At 39.9% G+C, this 10,390-nt stretch overlaps 1 long non-coding RNA gene across 1 annotated transcript in view; it reads left to right on the forward strand.

The window, feature by feature from the left end:
* LOC309690544 overlaps window positions 1–10,390 on the forward strand; it is a 130,600-nt gene that overhangs the window by 62,904 nt on the left and 57,306 nt on the right. The window lies entirely within an intron of this gene.

Consider the following 10,390-nt stretch of genomic DNA (forward strand, 5'->3'; position numbering starts at 1 on the left):
TCGTCTGGCTTTTATAACAGCCTGAACTCTTTGGGCTATGCTAATTAAAAACGATATTCTCCATCATGCTGGTTCCAACTTTCTGAAACAGAGGTCACAGGAAGGATGCAGTTTTATCATGGATCATTTCCTCCAATTCCAACATAAATGTTCATTTGGACTGAGATCTAGACTGTTTGTGGACCATTTCATTGAGGCCTTTCCCGAGAAAAGCTTTAGAACTGATGTCTGGCAAAATGCATTATCATCCTAAAAAATGAATGCATCTCCAGTGAGCCTAAATTCTGTCAGTGGGATGACAAAAGTGTCCAAAATCTGTAAGCTGTGCACTTACAGTTGAGGTAATGGCTCCCCTGGGCTTTTCCCTGACATGCAAACCCATATCACAAATGAGTGGGTGAATTCATTCTTTTCTTCCAGTAGTCATGCCTGTTCCACGTGTCACTGGAATGGCACCACACAAAGGTTCCAGCATCATCTCCTTAGCTAATACAGATTTATCAGTGAACATCACTTTGCACCAGTCATCCACAATCCACCACTGCTTCTCTCTGCACCCTTTAACCTTGTTTTCTTCTGTTTAGCTATCAATGCTGGGTTTTCTTGGCTTTTATGGACATAAATCCACCTTCTTCACTTCTGTCACACTGACTGCTGACAGTTATTTTTCATTTATTTTGTTGTGCATTTTTCAGATATCAAAGGCATATTGCAGTGTCCTATCTACTGGTATATTATTATTTTCTTAATCTTCCTGCTTTATTTGTATTTGCACACTCCATGTTGGGTTTACGGCTTAAATTCGTTCTTTAATCTTTTCCACTGTATTAACCGACAGCTCTCTTGCCATGCTTCCTTTCAATCAGCCAGGTGCAATAGCTCTGCAAAATTTCACTTTTTAACTGCAGACTAATTTGCATATTCAGATTTATGTAGGTATTTGTTTTAAAAAGATAATTCCATATTTTTTCATTTACTCGATCTGGGAAAAAATGTCTTTAATCTGAATAATTTTTCTTTTTTATCAAGCAAGAATGTCCAGCTATGTAACATAAAATGGTTTGGGGTCATATCTGTGGTTTGTTTATTTACCACAAAGTAAAAAAGGCTGAATGAACATCCTCCAAGTGTCTAATGTCCCTGGTCCCCATATTTTCCTTTCCTTCCTCCTTTCTTCCTCTCTCCTTTGTTTCTCCTTCTCCCGCTCATTCCTTTGCTGTGAATGTGTGTGAGTGAGCAGGTCTTACTGTCTCTGTGAGGTCCTCCTGGAATCATGTCGTCTTTCCAGTTCTCAATAGATCTCTGTCTGCTGCACCTGCTCTCCTTAAGCTCATTACCCATCTGTGTATATAAGGAAGCCTTCCGCTCTGCACCCGATTATCAGAGGCGTCAATAAGTACACACATTCTGTACTTAAGTAGAAGTATAGATACTAGTGATGTCTGTATTCTACTAGTCTGCAGTTTACTAGTCTAGTAAAAGTTACAGTACTGATTCAACTTCTTTACTCAAGGAAAAGTTAAAAAAAAAATACAGGCTCTGTACTCAAAGTAAGAAAGTAAAAAGCAGCTCTTTGGAATCTGGTTTCTACCAGATATTTAGGGCAAAGCTAACTGGACCTCTTGCTATATTAATGTAATAATAAAATAAAATCAGTAGATGGGAATACAAACTTTATTTTCGTCTAATTTTTAATCCTACTTGTACTGCCAACATTGCAGAGGTTGACTTTTCGTCTAAACAGAGGGATTCAGCAGGTGGTGGGACCCTAAATTCGGTTTTATTGGCTCAATGTGAGGAAAAGAATCACAACTCAGTAATTTCTAATCAGAGCTTCAGTAGATTTTCCATATGTACAGGCTGTGATCAGCTGATCTGGGCTACTGCTGCTCTCTGTGGATGTACACGGCTGAATTCAATAAGATGTCAGCAGATGTTTCATAACGTGTCCTGGCTGATTTCCATCCTCTATACTGACAGTACACATAGAGCTGGGCGTGATTTTTTTCATATCACGATATGTTTTTTTCATTTCAGGCGATAACGATATATATCACGATATAAGCCAAATAACTATATTTGTAAGATTTAAATGTGCTGTTGCTCACAAGTAAAATGTGAAATAATCAGCAGCTTGTTTTTATTTAAATATTTATTTCCCATAATAAGTTCAACAGGGTAGATGTACTTAAGGAACATGAGACTTTTTCAGATAAATAAAGGCAAATATTGCAAACTACACAAAAGGCAGCCGCTAAAGTGTTTAAGTTTCAAAATAGAACAAACGAAACAGACTAAATTGTCAATTCCACTTAGAAACAAAATATTAATTCTAAAAATAAATCTTAGTTTGTTTTACAGAAGAACAGACAAAACTGACTAACTTTTGTCAATATCAAATAAACTGAGAACTAAAAGGAAATTCTCAATCTCTCCTTGTTGTATAGCTTAGCTTTTCAAACAGTTTTAACAGTTACTTTAGTCTGACAAAAGCCGAATGACGAATTAGCGCTTCCAGTCAGAGATTGAGCATGCACCGGTTTATTGTATTTCCAGACTTGCTTTCGGCACAATTTACAGTGCGCACTACTCTGTTTTTTGTCAGACTTGATAAGCGAAATACCTTCACACTACGGAACTTCTATGGCTCTTCCGTTCGACAATCTCTCCGGCATTGGAACCATCATCTGTTTTCTCTTTGGTAACCTGGTCACCCAAGCTCTCGGTTGATTTTTCTCTAGTCAGCACACTCGTTTCCTCCATTACCCGGGCGGCACGGTGGCTGGCTGCTTCCCAAACAAATACACATGTGAGGCTTGGCTCTTGTGCTGTACGTAACAAGTCACGTGACGTGACGTGTGCGCTGTGATTGGTTCGGCTCTGCGCTACTTTATTTGGATTGGCTGTTCTTTTTTTTTTTAAGAGGACAAGAGCGGTGAGGTCTATCGCAATAGTTTAATTTTTCTATCGAGAAAAAGTTATTTCGCAATACATATCGTTATCGTTATATCGCCCAGCTCTAAGTACACGGTTTGTCCTGTCTGCAGAATCACAATACTTTATTAATCCCTAATAAATATAAATGACTGACATTTGACTCTAACCTGTGAACTTTGTCATTTGCTATTTTACTACAGGGCATGTGCAGAAAGGATGTAACTATTGCAGAGTTTACAGTGTGTTAGATGGAGGAGTTGTGCAGGGAGATGGCCACAGACAGGAATGACTTCCTGTGTCGTTCAATGGTGCTTTTTAATAATCTCAGTCTATCACTGAACGTGCTCCTGTGACTTCTTCACGCCAGCATGCCATGGAGTGGGTGGGAGGTATTATCCAACATTGTCCGTACCTTGGACGACATCCACCTCCCAGACACCACCCTAAGGGAGTCCAGCTCCATCTTCCACATTACTGGCCTTGCAGATCAGTTTATTGAGTCTGTTGGCATCAACAACCCTCAACCTGTTACCCCAGCATGCAGCAGCAAAGAGGATAGCACTGACCACAACAGACTCACAGAAAATCCTGAGCATTGTCAGATGTTGAAGGACCTCAGTTGCCTCAGAAAGTAGAGACAACTCTGGCCCTTCCTGTAAAGTGCAGTGGTGTTTTTAACCCAGTCCAGTTTATTATCTACATATAATCCGAGGTATTTATGGTCCTCCACAAAATCCACATTGACCCCCTGGGTTGAAACAGGGGTCAAAGTTTTCCTGGTGTTCCTAAAGTCCACAATCCAAACTTTGTTCTGTGCCACGTTGAGCTTCAGATGATTCTGCTCGCAATACATGATTTTCAGACTTTAAATAAGTTTGTTTTGCAGCAGGTTTCATGATATGAAAAAAACAAAAAACAAAACGTAATGTCACGTGTACAGACCTGATATCTGGTTTCAAACATGAGGACTTACATGTAAGCTTTAAATATACAGTTTATCCAACCCCACTGAGCGGTCCTTTAAATCTAACCTCTCTTCTTCCTCTCCTGTCCTGTCTTTCTTATCTTTCTCCATGTCACGGCTGCCGAGGCGAGCCGTGTGGATTTAGAAGGAGGACCCAAGATGCAGGCAGTGGATGAGATACCGGTGGTTTTATTTACAGAGGTGTAGTGGCAAACAAACAGTGGGGCATAACAAACAACTAAAGAAACCTAAACTGGGAGAACTAAAAATAACAGACCTGGGAGCATATGACAACGGATGATGAATAGCAGAGAGACGCAGACGAGGAACACAGGGTAACAGACTGACACGGAGGACCACAGACTGACACGGAGGACCACAGACTGACACGGAGGACCACAGACTGACACGGAGGACCACAGACTGACACGGAGGACCACAGACGAACCGGCAACAGGCAGGAGAACACACAGGGCTTAAATACACACACCAGTAATCAGGGGATGAGAGACAGGAGGGCAACACAGCTGGGAGGAATCTGGGCTGACGGGACAGGGGAAACGTAAACTGATCACACTCACATATGACACGGACCTTCACAATAAAACAGGAAACTCAGATACATGGAACCAGACAAGACATTGAACTAAACAGACAGATTCACAAACAGATGGGGAGACACCATAGACAGACAGATACAGACGCAGACTCAGAGGAAGATCGAAAATAACACAGAACTTAAACAATCATCTAGAAAATGATAACAAACTAAAAGCGCTGGGTCACCGACCCAGGACCATGACACTCCATCTCTGAGTGAAGTTAGCTCTCTGAACCTTGAGCTAGCAACACACTCTGCAACAAACTGAACACAAACAGTTTGTGTGTTGCTGATGTTTGTTGAACTCATAGAAATGCTGCATTTGAAATGACCTGAAACAACATGTTATTCCCTTTAACATGTTGTTTCAGGTCACTTCAAAGCATAAATGCTCACTCGTCTTCTGTACAGCTAGCTAGATGCTGAAGTAGCCTAACCATACATACCTGCAGTCGTTCCAGTGTTGCAGAGACGAGGAATAATAGCTCCCACTTAAACCAAAAGTAATTAAAGTAAGTAAGTAAAAGAAAATTTAAGGAGTAGAAAGTTCAGATACTTATTTGAAATGTAGGAACTAAAAGTAAAAAGTAGTCAGAAAAAAACTACTCAAGTAAATGAGTGTTTGTACTTTGTTACTTCCCACCTCTGCTGATTAAACAGCTTTGTTAGTGGTAGCACTGATAGTTCCTTTCTTTATTTTAGTTCATGTTTTCTCTTTTGTCACAGCTCTGAAACACCGATGGAAGCCATCACTGTCTGCCTGTTCCATCATCAGCCCAGCTGCCCTTGCTCTGTGAGCCCCATCACCAAACCCTTCACACTTTCTGTAGATAAACCTGTTAAACGTGTCCCAACTCCAAGTTCACTTCTGAGTCAACCAAACTTCTTCTGATCATGGCAATTATTTCTCAGAATGTTAAGGTGATAGTAGGCTAAATGTCAGTCTTTCTGTGACTGGTAAAATTCAGGTTTTCACCCACGTCTACAAGATTTCTGGCTCGGTTAGTGGTCATTCATTTTAGAGTAAACCTGGGAACTGAACTTTAAGCATTCTCTCTGATTCTCAAAAATAACTACTTCAGTTTTATTTAGTAGGAAAAACAGGCCAAAATACAAGGTACACAAAATAGCAGACAAAAGTTAATGACATGCAATAGTGACATGTAAATTCACAAGTTAAAGAAGACTCCAGCAGCTTGACCTTATAGCAGGATAACCACAAGGTTCAGGGTCACCTGATCCAGCCCTAACTATAAAGTTTACTGCCTATTCTTAAAAGTAAAGGCAGTGTCTGTCTCCCGAAACCAGGGTGGATCTAGATGAGAGGGGTCTAAAACTTGAAGGCACTGCCTCCCATTATAATGCTAAATACTACAGGAAACACAAGTAAGCTGGCAGTGTGATGGCGAAGCTCTCTACTGGGACTAACGACAAGGTCTTTTAGATCATTTGGGATTAAATTCAATGTTGGATTTAAGAGGGCAGCTAATATGAAGAGAAGCTGAAGGCTTTCATGGGCCTTTTAGAACAACTTGGTAATATCCAGATGTATGAACTCATTTTTCAGCATCACGCTGAGACCGAATGTTTTTCTTTAAACAATAATGCACAGACAACAGGAAGCTGTCCTGGACGTCTGCTCATTGTGCAGCCTGTCAGAAGTTAGTAAGGTAATACTTTACACCACCACCAACTGCTTTTATTTACACAAACAGCACTTCCATTCTGAGCATCCCTGTCCATCTGAGGAGATGTTGCTGCACACCTTACACACACAATTTTCCTTGCTCTGCGTTGTGTTGTACCCTCATACTTGGCTGTGTGTTCTGTCTGCCTGTTAAGCCTTGTCATGATTCCCAGTCTAGTTAGTTTTCTGTTCTTTTTGGCGTCCACCAAATAAAGCTGTTCTGAGTTTAGTTTTGCCATCTTGAGTCCTGCACTTGGGTCCTCCGTTCCTGCCTGCTGCACACAGACCATGACAATATATGATGCATGATGTCTTATGATCTGTTACTTTGTGTTTGATGGCAGGAGTTAGGGCAGGGATTACAAAGGAATAAAAAAGTAGTGTGAAACTAAAGAAATAAAATAAAGAAAACATTTTCTTAAATGATGGTGAGAAGTAAAGTTTATCAAGAATACAGAGAGGCTGTACACCTGCCTCTTCTTCTTCTTCTGAAAAGTTAGGAAGTAAAATAATCAGATAAATATGTAAATAAACAAATAAATATAGCTGAAAAAGCCCACAGAAATACAGAAGTCCACTGGTCTCTAAAATAAGCTAAAGCAACACATGATCAGCAGTTTAAAATGCATATGTGTGTGTTTTTAACACTAGATGGCGCCATCAACCCAACCATCAGCTCTGAGCGACTCAGCCTCTTCATCTTTAGGGCAATGATACAAAATTCAATTATTTGTACCTTGACAGTATACTTTGTGGCATCTGTTGCTTTACTGTAAATCTCAAGAAACCCTGTTTAAAAAAAAGATTGCAATGAGTTATACGCTAAATATATTTTCATTTTAAGTCTGATAGAATTAAAAAATTTCAAATTAAATGTTTAAAAAAGGCAGAGAAAAGAATTAAAGATACATAGATATGGGGCAGGGGATGCCTCTGAATCTGGAACTGAGTACTTTTACATTAGTACTTTAAGTGCATTTTGATGCTATACCTGTACTGTATCACTGAAGTAAAGAAGCCCGTTTCATAAAATTGTTATTCTATACAAAACCATATTACTAATAAGCCACATAGCATTCATTTGTGTGCTGTTTTTTCACTACATAAAAATAATGTCTGTAGTAATTATGGGATTATTAGGAGGAAGACATTAATGCCATAAACGTTTAATGTACTGCCGTATAAACTGTCTCCTTCCTTCCTGTATTCCAGTCTGTGTTTAGTGGAGGAGGACCCCGGGTTTCCTTCTCAGCACATCCTGACTGGGTGGAGCTCCTGGATGACAGTGGTTTTCCTGCTTGAGGCTCAGACAGGCCTAAACTATTCAGAGTTATTTTAGAAGTTTCATCCCAAATCCCTGTGGGTTTGGTCATCATGTGTCTGGCAGGGTTTTTTCTGTGCTCACATTATTTTCATGTCATTCTGGTACATTTCCCTTTAACGGAGAGGCTGAGGTGGTAGTCATTTGCAAGCTGTTTGTTTTAATTTTGAACATAAAGCCAGGTAACACTGAACTTGACCCCTAATTGAGTCAAGCATTCTAATTAATCAGTATTATGCAGCTCTATGTATGCAGTGCATTGGGTAAAAATGAAAAAAAAAAAAAACCCACATGGAGCAAGCGTGACCCAAAAATAAGATCACACAGACAGTTGGAGGACAATTATAACAAACATATTTTTACACACAGTTTATAAATGTCAAATATCTGTGTATATTTGTGATTTCTGCAGCTGTCTTCCTTTCCTCTCATAATGCCCTTCATCCATCAAGCTGCTTCCTTCCTTTGTCTCCTTCCTTTCGTTCCTTCAGACCAAACAATAGTTAACATGAGTGAAAACATCATTAACGAAGCAAAAACAGGCACAATATCAATTCAACCTCCTAGGACCCTGTGTCCACATATGTGGACATCACATTTTGGGTTATTTAGACTAAAATACTCAATTTTGCTCTACATGGGCCTGATATCCACTTACGAGGACATTATACTGCTACTGTTCTATGAAAATTTTAATATCCTCATATGTGGCTCTTATTTTTCTTAAAAACAAAAATATGGTAAAAAAAAAATCTGGTAATTCTTTGTTTTTACATTCATCGGGCCCCAATATGCCCAAATATCAAAGAGAAATTAAAAATGCATGCTGTGGAAGAGTTCGGGGCTTAGTAGGTTAAATTACACCATAATTATTTTATATATTAATAGGTGCCTGCTAATATAATCTTACTGTGGTCTGTAGTCACTTTAATAAACATTTTATAGAAAACTAAGATTTCCAAATTATGTCAGTTTGTATTATGGCTGTCTCAAAAAAAAGCATCTCCTACACTGCACAGCCTTTCCACAGTGTCTACTCTTTCATATACATATGGTGAAAACTCTCTTCTAGAGTCCTCTGCATTGATTGTTGCCAATGATACACTTAAGGAGGTACCCGAAATGTAAAACACCTACTTGAGACACAGATAAAAAAATAACACTTTATTCATGTGTTAGAAGATCATATTGCATGGGGTGGTGGGGGTTGGAGAGTTAACTTAGGAACAGAGTTGGGGTCCCAGACTCAGGAGATATAAGTTGGGGGTTTTCTTACAGCTGCGCCAGAGCTCTGAGGAAGTGGCACTAATATGAAAACTATTACCAAGCTTTTAACACAGACTAAAAGGCCAGCTGTCTCACAGTCTGTCTGGCAACAGTTTAGGGTTTCAGTGCACCAAACTCTCAATAATCAGTCAACATTAACAGAGGAAACATCGAGTGAGGGAAATACTCCACATCACCTGCTCTTCACTAATGTATCCAAGACACTGTGTAGTTCCCAGAGCCACACGCACAATCACTGAACAGTTTGTCGCACCTCCGCCTCCCTGTCCCGCTGTCAGCCATCTGCCCATCTGCTTTCACTGACATAGCTGCCAGTGCGTAATTTAATCAGAGCCCTTTTTACCAGCATGCTCGTGTCACACTGTATGGATTCACACTCTTTAAGCTATCTGGAACTGAGAGGCTGACTGCTGTCGCTTCATCTTTGGGTGCTAATTAAAAACATCTGGAGCAGAGCTGGAGGGCAGCAGAACATGTGGCATCAAACTGCAAGACTGAGCCAGTGACCCCTGCACACACCTTCACAATGCTGACCTTAGACCTCTGTCACTCTGTGATTTCCACTGAAGACTATTAGGAGTCAGAACAGCAGGCTGATGCACAGGAGGCGCCCTCATTAGTGACGGAACGACACACATGACATTTTTCCAAAGAACTGCTCCTTAATAATGTGTTCGACAGTTTAAGCTGGGTCACACGTCTCCAACACCTGAATTTCTCTCTGGTTTCCGCTCTACTTGTTATTATTTTTATGACGACAAAAACTTCTAACTCAGACTCTCTTTAGTTATTTTGCTGTCGTTTCATTATTTAGAAAGGATGAGTGTCTTTGAGTACTAAAAGTTACCCAACAATTCTTTTTTTAAGTATCTTTAGTCAATATCTCCGAGTCAGAATAACTATCATAAGGGGCTCAAAATGCTGTAAACATGCTTTCATCGTTATGGCCAAAGGAGGGAGGAAAAACATGTTTCAGTGTAACATTTGTCACTGCAGTGCAACAAGTTATTGTACTGAAGTCAGTAATCACTTTATGGTTACAATTATCTTGTTGCTTGCATCACAAAGGTTGTTGAGTTGTCTACACACCAGCATCGAATGTGTCCTTTTCTTCCTGCTCAGTTGTGCTACAGTCAGCTGATTGTGGTTTGTGTGCAGTGAGGAGGACAGTGGTGGAGCGGTATCTAACTTTTGAGAAGCAGAGATTTGCAGATTTTTATATCAGCAAAGGACAAAGTGCAACGGTAAAGTGCAAAATGCATCAAAGTATTATACTGCTAACACAACATCGACTGTTTGCAAACATCTGCTGAGGGACGAGGAGTCAGGCTTGTAGCATTGTAGACTTCATTTCTACCTTTACATGTCTCTACGGTGGAATCACCGTGGGGACACTGAAGTCTCTTTGGACTGGCTTTAAACCACTTTTTGCTTTATGTTAGCAGCATTGTGTTCAAACTTAAACAATAAAAGAAAGAGTGTATGCGTTGGCGTGGAAGACTGTAATGGTATGTGACTGCACACTTCAGGTTATGTTAGTGAGTAAAACAATCGTGACGTAATGAGTAGTGTAATAAATTACTTTCTTCGGAG

The sequence above is a fragment of the Aulonocara stuartgranti genome (assembly GCF_965226115.1).
Source record: "Aulonocara stuartgranti genome assembly, chromosome: 16".
Classification (NCBI taxonomy): Eukaryota; Metazoa; Chordata; class Actinopteri; order Cichliformes; family Cichlidae; genus Aulonocara; species Aulonocara stuartgranti.